Consider the following 12,578-nt stretch of genomic DNA (forward strand, 5'->3'; position numbering starts at 1 on the left):
TTCGGATCTGTGATAGAAAGTGTATCCTATAGTTTCCTTAGGATAACCTATGAAGACGCATTTCTCCGCTTTGGGTTCTAGCTTGTCCGGTTGTAACTTCTTTACATAGGCTTCGCAACCCCAAACTTTCAGAACGACAGCTTAGGTTTCTTATTAAACCATAATTCATACGGTGTCGTTTCTACGGATTTTGATGGTGCTCTATTTAAAGTGAATGCGGCTGTCTCTAATGCATAACTCCAAAATGATAACGGCAAATCAGTAAGAGACATCATACTACGAACCATATCTAAGAGAGTTCGATTACGACGTTCGGACACACCGTTTCGTTGAGGTGTTCCCGTGGTGTCAATTGTGAAAGTATTCCGCATTTCTTTAAATGCATGCCAAACTCATAACTCAGATATTCACCTCCACGATCAGATCGTAGAAATTTGATCTTCTTGTTACGTTGATTTTCTACTTCACTTTGAAATTCCTTAAACTTCTCGAAAGTTTCGGATTTATGTTTCATGAAATAGATATACCCATATCTACTCAGATCATCTCGTGAAGGTTAGAACATAACGATAACCACCGCTGCGATGCTACGCTCATTGGTCCACATACATCGGTATGTATGATTTCCAATAAGTCAGTAGCTCGCTCCATCATACTGAGAATGGAGTCTTTGTCATTTTTCCCATTAGACATGCTTCGCATCTATCAAGTGACTCAAAGTCAAGTGATTCAAGTAATCCATCGGTATGGAGTTTCTTCATGCGTTTCACTCCAATATGACCAAGGCAGCGGTGCCACATATAAGTAGAATTATCATTTAGTTTAATTCGCTTAGCATCAATGTTATGTATATGTGTATCACTACTATCGAGATCTAACGAAATAAGCCATTCTTTTGTGGTGCTCGACCATAAAAGATATTATTCATAAAAATAGAACAACCATTATTCTCAGACTTGAATGAATAACCGTCTTGCATTAAACAAGATCCAGATATAATGTTCATGCTCAACGCAGTACATAATAACAATTATTTAGGCTTAAAACTAATCCCGAAGGTAGATGTAGAGGAAGTGTCCATTGCGATCACATTGACCTTGGATCCGTTTCCAACGCGCATCGTCACTTCATCTTTCAGCAGCTTGTCGTTTATTCTTTAGTTCCTGCTTTCGAGTTACAAATATGAGCAACCGAACCAGTATCAAATACCTGGTACTAGAACGAGAACTAGTGAGATAAACATCTATAACATGTATATCAGATATACCTTCTTTCTTCTTCTTGACAAGGCCGCTCTTTAGATCAGCCAGATACTTGGAGCAATTACGCTTCAGTGTCCCTTCTCCTTGCGATAGCACTCAAGATCGGGCTTAGGGCCGTTCTTAGGTTTCATAGGAGGCGTGGCAGCTTTCTTGCCACCCTTCTTGAATTTTCCCTTAGACTTGCCCTGTTTCTTGAAACTGGTGGTCTTGTTGACCATCAACACTTGGTGCTCTTTCTTGATCTCAATCTCAGCAGCTTTTAGCATGCCAAAGAGTTCAGGTAACTCCTTGTTCATGTTCTGCATATTGTAGTTCATCACAAAGTTCTTGTAACTTGGTGGCGGTGATTGAAGGACACGATTAATCCCCGATCTGTTAGGAATCACTATTCCCAAGTCATCGAGTTTCTTCGCATGCCCGGTCATGGCGAGCATGTGCTCACTAACGGAGCTGCCTTCTTCCATCATACAGTGAAGAAATGTTTCGATGCTTCATAGCATTCCATCGCCGCATGAGTCTCGAATATAGCTTTCAGCTCATTCATCAACTCATGAGGATCATGGTGCTCAAAACGTTTTTGAAGATCGGATTCTGCATCGCACAGGATGGCACACCGAACTTGAGAGTACCGAGTTTTCCGAGTTGCGTAAACAGCTTTTACTTCATCGGATTCATCTTCTGCAGGAGGGTCACCTAGCGGTGCATCAAGCACAAATTGCAGATTTCCGCCGAGAGGAAGATCCTCACATGACGGAACCGATCGGTGAAGTTGCTACCGTTGCTCTTAAGTTTCTCTTTCTCTAGGAACCGATTAAAATTGATTGAGGACGCCATCTCTACAACATATATTTGCAATAGTTTAGACTAAGTTTATGACAAATTGAGTTCAAATTTTAATTCAACATAATTAAAACCCTAGGTGAACTCCCACTCAAAACAATATCCCTCGCATTGTCTTAGTGATCACACGAACCAAATCCACCGCACCTAAACCCGATCATCACGAGAAAAGGTGTGATTTCAATGGCGAACACTCATAGTGTTCATCATATCAACCATATGATTCATGCTCTACCTTTCGGTATCACGTGTTCCGAGACCATGTCTGTACATGCTAGGCTCGTCAAGGCCACCTTAGTATCCGCATGTGCAAACCTGTCTTGCACCCGTTGTATGTACTTATCGAATCTATCACACCCGATCATCACGAGATGCTTGAAACGATAAGACTTAATAACGGTGCTACTAAGGATGAACACTTTATTATCTTGAGATTTTAGTGAGGGATCATCTTATAATGCTACCGTCGCGATCTAAGCAAAATAAGATGCATAAAAAGGATTAACATCACATGCGAGTTCATATGTGATATGATATGGCCCTTTTGTTCTTGTGCCTTTGATCTTCATCTCCAAAGCACGGATATGATCTCCATCATCTTCGGGCATGATCTCCATCATCGTCGGCGTAGCACCAAGGTCAATGGCACCGTCTTCATGTTTGTCCTCCATGTAGCAACTATTACAACTACTTTGAAATACTACTCAACATGAAATTTAAAGACAACCATAAGGCTCTGCCGGTTGCCACAATACAATAATGATCATCTCATACATATTCATCATCATATCATGGCCATATCACATCACCAAACCCTGCAAAAACAAGTTAGACGTCTCTAATTTGGTTTGCATATTTTACGTGGTTTAGGGTTTTCGAGAGAGATCTAATCTACCTACGAACATGAACCACAACGTTGATACTAATGTTTTCAATAGAAGAGTAAATTGAATCTTTACTATAGTAGGAGAGACAGACACCCGCAAAGCCTCTTATGCAATACAAGTTGCATGTCGAACGAGGAACAAGTCTCATGAACGCGGTCATGTAAAGTTAGTCCGAGCCGCTTCATCCCACTATGCCATAAAGATGCAAAGTACTCAAACTAAAGATAACAAGAGCATCAACGCCCACAAACCATTGTGTTCTACTCGTGCAACCATCTATGCATAGACTCGGCTACGATACCACTTTGTAGGATAACGTTGCATAGAAAACAAAAATTTTCCTACCGCGAACACGCAATCCAAGCCAAGATGCAATCTAGAAGACGGTAGCAACGAGGGGTATCGAGTCTCACCCTTGAAGAGATTCCAAAGCCTACAAGATGAGGCTCTTGTTGCTGCGGTAGACGATCACTTGCCGCTTGCAAAAGCGCGTAGAAGATCTTGATCACGATCGGTTCCGGCGCCACGAACGGGCGACACCTCCGTACTCGGTCACACGTTCGGTTGTTGATGAAGACGACGTCCACCTCCCCGTTCCGGCGGGCAGCGGAAGTAGTAGCTCCTCTTGAATCCGACAGCACGACGGCGTGGTGTCGGTGGCGGTGTAGAAGTCCGGCGGAGCTTCGCTAAGCAAACCGGACAATATGAAGTGGAGGAGCAAAGCTAGGGTTTGGGAGGGGGTGGCCGGCCACTCAAGGGGGCGGCCAAGCTATGGTCTTGGGGTGGCCGGCCCCCTCCCTTGGCCCCTCATTATATAGGTGGATCCCAAGTGTTGGTGTCCAAGTCTTCGAATAAGACCCGAAACCAAAACCTTCCATAGGAGGGGGCAAACCTAGCCCAACTAGGACTCCCACCCAAAGGTGGGATTCCCACCTCCCATGTGGGGGGGTGGCCGGCCCCCTATGGTGGAGTCCACTTGGGACTCCACACCCACTAGGGCTGGCCGGCCATGGAGGTGGAGTCCCTTGTGGACTCCACCTTCCTTGGTGGTTTCTTCCGGACTTTTCTAGAACCTTCTAGAACCTTCCATAGAACCTTCCGCGACATTTTATTTCACATAAAATGACATCCTATATATGAATCTTATTCTCCGGACCATTCCGGAACTCCTCGTGATGTCCGGGATCTCATCCGGGACTCCGAACAAATATTCGAACTTCATTCCATAATTCAAGAACTACCATTTCAACATCCAACTTTAAGTGTGTCACCCTACGGTTCGAGAACTATGCGGACATGGTTGAGTACTCACTCCGACCAATAACCAATAGCGGGATCTGGAGATCCATAATGGCTCCCACATATTCAACGATGACTTTAGTGATCGAATGAACCATACACATATATTACCAATTCCCTTTGTCTCGCGATATTTTACTTGTCCGAGGTTTGATCTTCGGTATCACTCTATACCTTGTTCAACCTCGTCTCCTGACAAGTACTCTTTACTCGTACCGTGGTATGTGGTCTCTTATGAACTCATTCATATGCTTGCAAGACATTAGACGACATTCCACCGAGAGGGCCCAGAGTATATCTATCCGTCATCGGGATGGACAAATCCCACTGTTGATCCATATGCCTCAACTCATACTTTCCGGATACTTAATCCCACCTTTATAGCCACCCATTTACGCAGTGGTGTTTGGTGTAATCAAAGTACCTTTCCGGTATAAGTGATTTACATGATCTCATGGTCATAAGGACTAGGTAACTATGTATCGAAAGCTTATAGCAAATAACTTAATGACGAGATCTTATGCTACGCTTAATTGGGTGTGTCCATTACATCATTCACACAATGACATAACCTTGTTATTAATAACATCCAATGTTCATGATTATGAAACTAATCATCCATTAATCAACAAGCTAGTTTAAGAGGCATACTAGGGACTTCTTGTTTGTCTACATATCACACATGTACTAATGTTTCGGTTAATACAATTCTAGCATGATATATAAACATTTATCATAAACATAAAGATATAAATAATAACCACTTTATTATTGCCTCTAGGGCATATCTCCTTCATATTTCATCAGTGAAGTTCTGTCGCCTTCCAAACAGCGGTACCCGCAGTACCAGAAACTAGCATATGGAGTAATTGCAACGGCAAGGAAGTTGCGCCACTATTTTTCGGCACATCCGATAATAGTAGTTAACGAAGCACCTCTTTCAAATATACTGAACAATCCAGAAGCTACAGGGCGTGTCTCCCTTTGGGGAATAGAACTTTCCCCTCGGGACATCACGTATGAAAAAAGAAAGGCAATCAAGTCGCAAGTTCTGCCAGATTTCATTGCAGAGTGGATGGAGCTACAAAACACGGGACCCCCAGATTTGTCGAGAACCTGGACTATGAACTTCGATGGGTCCAAGAGAGTAGAAGGAGCCGGTGCAGGAGTAGTACTTATATCACCTGAAGGCGACAAGTTGAAATACGTCCTTCGGATGACGTTCCCTAACGCGTCTAACAATGAAGCAGAATATGAAGCCCTCATACACGGGATGAAGATGGCGAAAGCTTGCGGTGCAACTCGACTAAAAATCTTTGGCGACTCACAATTGGTGGCTCAGCAGGTTATGAACCAATGTGACGCAGTCAATGATAGCATGATGGCATACAAGGAGGTGTACAATGAGCTCGAGAAGCTGTTTGATGGATGCGAAGTAAACCACATCAGCCGATTGAGCAACGATGAAGCCGACGTTCTCGCAAACATCGGGTCGCAGTGCCTCCCAATCCCGCCAGGAGTATTTTGGGAAGAAATAGCGGAGAGATCCACGAAACCAAAAAAGGTGCAGAAAAAAGCAAAAGAAGAGAAAACTTCGACGCTTCTGAAAGAAACCACGGAGGATGAAGAGGACCAAGAACTTGTGATGATGATTCAAATTCCATGGATGCAAGCATATATATCATACATCCTCAGGAAAGAGATACCCGACGATCCAGTTGAAGCAAGGCGAGTTATTCGACGATCCAAAGCTTTCACAGTGATCAAAGGGGAATTATACAAGCGAAGTATTTCGGGCGTCCTGCAAAGGTGTGTCACACCTGAAGAAGGAAGAATAATCCTGAAGGATGTACACGAAGGAATATGTGGCCACCACGCAAGTAGTCGAGCTATTGCAGCCAAGGTTTTTCGAGCAGGATTCTATTGGCTGACAGCAATTGAGGATGCCAAGGAAATAGTAAGGACTTGCGACGCGTGTCAAAGATTCGCCGCCAAACCTCACTCTCCAGCGGCGGAATTAACACCAATACCATTGTCGTGGCCCTTTGCCCAATGGGGACTTGATATGGTGGGCAAGTTGCACAAAGCTTCGCCAGGAGGATATGAGTACTTGCTGGTTGCTGTCGACAAATTCACTAAGTGGATAGAGGCAAAGCCGATAAACTCACCAGATGCAGCATCAGCAATAAAATTCGTGAAGGACATCATTTTTCGATTTGGAGTACCTCATAGCATTGTCACAGACAATGGCAGCAATTTTACGTCAAAAGAGTTCAAGGCGTACTGTGCAGAAGTAGGCATCAAATTGCACTTCGCGTCAGTTGCACATCCTCAAACCAATGGTCAAGTCGAGAAAGCCAATGGCATCATCTGCAATGGCATCAAGAAACGCCTATTAGGACCACTGGAAAAAGCTAGACATACCTGGCCAGAAGAACTACCAAGTGTGTTATGGAGCATCCGAACAACACCAAATATAGCGACACAGGAGACCCCGTTTTTCCTTGTCCATGGAGCAGAGGCAGTACTACCAATAGAAATAGAGCACGACTCCCCCAGAGTCACAGAGTATAATGAAGATGCTTCCAGGAAAGCATTGGAAGACGACGTCGACGCACTCGACGAAGCTCAAGACGAAGTATTATCAAGGGTAACCAAATATCAGCAGGACCTGAAAAATTTGTAGGATAACGTTGCATAGAAAACAAAAATTTTCCTACCGCGAACACGCAATCCAAGCCAAGATGCAATCTAGAAGACGGTAGCAACGAGGGGATGATCAAGACTAACCCTTGAAGAGATTCCAAAGCCTATAAGAGTAGGCTCTTATTGCTGCAGTAGACGATCACTTGCCGCTTGCAAAAGCGCGTAGAAGATCTTGATCACGATCGCTTCCGGCGCCACGAACGGGCAGCACCTCCGTACTCGGTCACACGTTCGGTTGTTGATGAAGACGACGTCCACCTCCCCGTTCCAGCGGGCAGCGGAAGTAGTAGCTCCTCTTGAATCCGACAGCACGACGGCGTGGTGTCGGTGGTGGTGGAGAAATCCGGCGGAGCTTCGCTTAAGCGTGCGGGATGTGGTGGAGGAGAGAGACCGCTAGGGTTTGGGGAGAGAGAGGGGTTGGGCGCCGGCCCTCTAAGGGGTGCGGCCAAGGCTGAGGCTTGAAGTGGTCAGCCCCCTCTCTATGCCCCTCATTATATAGGTGGAAGCCCCAAGAGTTCTAGTCCAAGTCTTCGAATAAGACCCCAACACTAAAACCTCCCAAAAGTGGGAAACCTACTCAAGGAGGGAGTCCCACCCAAGGTGGGATTCCCACCTTTCCTTGAGGTGGGTTGGCCGGCCACCCTAGGGGAGTCCACCTTGGACTCCTCCCCTTTAGGGTTGGCTGGTCATGCAAGTGGAGTCTCTTTGGGACTCCACTTTCCAAAGTGCCATTCTTCCGGACTTTTCTAGAACCTTCTAGAACCTGCCATAAATGCACCGGATCATTTCCAAACTTGGAATATGACTTCCTATATATGAATCTTATTCTCCGGACCATTCGAACTCCTCGTGATGTCCGGATCTCATCCGGGACTCCGAACAAATATTCGAACTCCATTCCATATTCAAGTTCTACCATTTCAACATCCAACTTTAAGTGTGTCACCCTACGGTTCGTGAACTATGCGGACATGGTTGAGTACTCACTCCGACCAATAACCAATAGCGGGATACTGAGATCCATAATGGCTCCCACATATTCAACGATGACTTTAGTGATCGAATGAACCATTCACATACGATACCAATTCCCTTTGTCACGCGATATTTTACTTGTCCGAGGTTTGATCTTCGGTATCACTCTATACCTTGTTCAACCTCGTCTCCTGACAAGTACTCTTTACTCGTACCGTGGTATGTGGTCTCTTATGAACTTATTCATATGCTTGCAAGACATCAGACGACATTCCACCGAGAGGGCCCAGAGTATATCTTTCCGTCATCGGGATGGACAAATCCCACTGTTGATCCATATGCCTCAACTCATACTTTCCGGATACTTAATCCCACCTTTATAACCACCCATTTACGCAGTGGCGTTTGATGTAATCAAAGTACCTTTCCGGTATAAGTGATTTACATGATCTCATGGTCATAAGGACTAGGTAACTATGTATCGAAAGCTTATAGCAAATAACTTAATGACGAGATCTTATGCTACGCTTAATTGGGTGTGTCCATTACATCATTCATATAATGATATAACCTTGTTATTAATAACATCCAATGTTCATGATTATGAAACTAATCATCCATTAATCAACAAGCTAGTTTAAGAGGCATACTAGGGACTTCTTGTTGTCTACATATCACACATGTACTAATGTTTCGGTTAATACAGTTATAGCATGATATATAAACATTTATCATAAACATAAAGATATAAATAATAACCACTTTATTATTGCCTCTAGGGCATATCTCCTTCAGTCTCCCACTTGCACTAGAGTCAATATTCTAGTTTACATTTGTAAAGATATAACACCTTGGCCTTATGGTGCTTTATCATGTATTGCTCATGGGAGAGGTTTTTAGTCAACGGATCTGACACGCTCAGAAACGTATGTATTTTGTAATTCATTTGCGTCTCAACGCATCACTCATTTCCAAATGAGTTGGCATTAAATATATTTGATCTTATGGTGGAACCTTAATTCCGCGGTCTGAAATAAGTCACTAATATTGTCACATACAATATAGCTTCAAAGTTCTGACACTATCGAAATTACACCAAGTTCTCAAAGAACCTCTTGACTTTAACATCCTTTGTCATTGTCAAAACAATGACATACTCTGCCTTCTTTTGTAGAATCCGTCACAATATTTAGAACTCTTCTAAATCTAGCATAGACAACTTCTAGCTCATTGTGCTACCTTTTAAACAACACTTAGTCTAATTTGAGATTTGAAATTTTATTTTCATATGTGACAAAATTAGTATCGGTGCAACACCTTACAACGATTTGTTTTGTCATTTCTCCATATAAAACTATATATATATACTTGGTTCTTCTTAAGTACTCAAGAATATTCTTACTGTTTTTCAGTGATCATCACATGAATCATGCTCATAACACTCTTAGAGCATAGGATATCTGATTGTGTACATATTATTCGTGATCTATAATCACTTGTGTGTTTTTACTCATTGAGTGTCAGATACACTCAAGTCTTGTTAAAACTTCACATGACAAGAACATCTTCTTAATATTTCTATATTGAACTATTTCAATATCCATTCTATGTACTTTGACTTAAACTTATTTTTTGTTTCAATCTATCTTCATAGATCTTGACACTAAATTTGTTTCAGTCCATATCTTTTCATTGAAGTTAATTTCTCAATGAAACCTTTTAATCAAGTATATAATTACATCATTTATAACCAACTATATGTCATCTACATAAGTATTATAAATATGTCTCAGCGCTCCCACTTAATTTCTTGCAAACGCAAGCCTCTTCATCGTCTCTTGATGAAATCAAAAACTCTTTGACTATTTCATCTGGTGAAGATTCCAATTCCGCGATACTCACTTCATCCAATTGAAGTTTGTATACCTATCTAGTATTCCATGGATCAGCAAAACTCTTGGTTGTATCTTGTATACACCTTTAATATACACTTCTGATAAGTAATGTATTTTGCCATCCTACTAGCATATCTCATAAAAGAAATATGTAGTGATTACTAGAATAATCCACATAGACTATAAGCATTGCTACGGAAGATCTAATCTTATCGTAGTCAACTCTTTGAACTTTGTCGTAAACAATTTTTCGACAAGTCAAGCTTTCTTCAAGGATATTTCATCCAAGTCCATCAATTTCATAGATCTATTTACTTTCAAAAAGTATTCTTCTATTATGGATTTCATGGCGCATGGCCATTTTAACGGAGTCAGGGCCCATCATAACTTCTTCGTTTGTAGTTGGTTTATCATTGTTCAAAATCAATCCTTTGTCCACAAATCATTTATTTGATCACAAAGTAAACCATACCTACAAGGTTCAATATGTACTTCGATCTCCATGACTAAAACACTTTGTAGTCATGGGAGCCATGATCGTTGTGGCCGCTTCCGAAACCAATTCCGATGCTGCGCTACTCTGATCATTATGCTCATGTTCATAAACCTTATCAAATTATATTGTCCTCCCACTGAAATACTTCAGAAGAAACAATTTCTTGGAAATAAGAAACATTGACAAACACTTTTGTCTTTGTCTCGTGGGAAGAATTCCCAATCAAATCTCTGGGATAACCAACAAAGACATTCATCCGATTTTGGTTGTAAACTTATTTACTTATGCTATGCATACCAAAATTTAAGAAAAGACTATCAGGTTTCTTACCTATGCCATAACTCGTATGGTGTCATTTCAACAGATCATGATGATGCTCTATTTAGTGTAAAAGCGGTAGTCACTAAAGCATAATCCACAAAAATATAATGGCGTCATAATATTTTTATCTCATCATTAATCCAACAAGGTTTGGATACATATCTTGGAGACTATATCATCATTATGATACTCCAAGAAATGTGAGTTGTTGAACAATTTCATAACTCTCTTAGATGTTCACTAAAACTCGTAATTCAAATATTTCCACCATGATCCAATCATAGATATTTGACTTTTCTATTACGATGATTTCCACTTCATGCTGAAATTTATTTGAATCCATTCAAATGTTTCAAACTTCTTCCTTATTGAATATATCCACATATATATACTCAATTCATTGTTGAAAGTTTTCATGAAGTAGAAGAATCTCCCGCACACAACTATGCCCAGTGAACCACATACATCCTCATGTATTTTTCCACTAAGTTAGTTGCCCGTTCAACTTTTGGCCTATGAACGGTTTTTAAATCATTCCCTTTAGAAAAGATTTGCAAGCGCCAAACGATTCAAAAATCAAATGACTCCAAAAACCCATTTGCATGGAGTTCCTTCATGCGTTCCTTTCTAACATGACCTAAATGGCGGTTCCACAAATAAGTGGAATTCGAATCACTTGCCTTATGGCATTTTAGCGTCAGTATTATGTGTGTGTGTTTCACCATTAAGATTTATAATAACTTATCCATCGTATATGGAGTAATGTCATAATTTGAACAACTCATTGTTTTCATTTGACCAGAGCAAAATAACAATTATTAAGTTCTTTATTATAAATTCTAAGGGCTAGATAGAATGCTAACGACGAACATAATAACACTTTATTTTGTTCCAGACGTGCATTCCTATCATATTCCTTGTCAGTCACTTAGGCCATTGTATTCTTGTATTGCGTTGTTTTGTATGACACTTCATACCAACCAATATGGTACTAATACCCAAGAATTTCATTGTGTGACTTAACTAGGAATACAACCATAACATGTATATCATTTATATACACCTGAGCTAGACTTTCTAGTCTTTTCTTATCTTTTTGCCAGAATATCTTTTGCAGTTTCTCTTTTAGCTTTCCTCATTATTCAGAAAAACACTTCAACATCAATAACTTCTAGGTTTGTTGGTCAAATACCAATAACCTTGAGGTTCTTACTTTGAAGTTGATCATCATATGACAAGTGTTCTAGATTTCACTTATTAGTAACTATGATGAACAATTTCACTCATAATTTTATCCATCAATTCATGACAACCTTTTTGAGACCATGTCTGTACATGCTAGGCTCATAAAGTTTAACCTTAGTATTCGCATGTGCAAATATGGCTTGCATCCGTTGTAAGCACACGTAGAATCTATAACACCCGATCATCACGTGATGCTTCGAAACGACGAGTCTTAGCAACGGTGCATACTAAGGATGATAACTTCATGGATATGCGAATATTATTAGTGCCCCAATAGTTGGAGGATTGTGACGTCTGGCGTCTTCAACCTTCATACATTCCCATAAAACTTATGAGTTTATGTAGTCTCACCGAATTTATATTCTATCATCTTGCAATAAGGTCTTAGATATCACATATATCTCATACCTTGATTATTTCTGAAAACTAAATTTTCAGCTCCTTACTTTTCAAACAGATTTGAACTTCAAGTTTCACGGAGACAAGATAACTTTAGGTACTAATTGAAACCATAGCTCTTTGAATTAACAATGTGAGGTTTACTAAAAGTTTGCAATAGGACTTAATCAATTCTTGATTCTTTAACAATACGGTACTAATCCGTAAAGTTTCTTATCAGATTTAACAGTATTTCTATCTCAATAACAAGACT

The sequence above is a fragment of the Lolium perenne genome, chromosome 5 (genome assembly GCF_019359855.2).
Source record: "Lolium perenne isolate Kyuss_39 chromosome 5, Kyuss_2.0, whole genome shotgun sequence".
Lineage (NCBI taxonomy): Eukaryota > Viridiplantae > Streptophyta > Magnoliopsida > Poales > Poaceae > Lolium > Lolium perenne.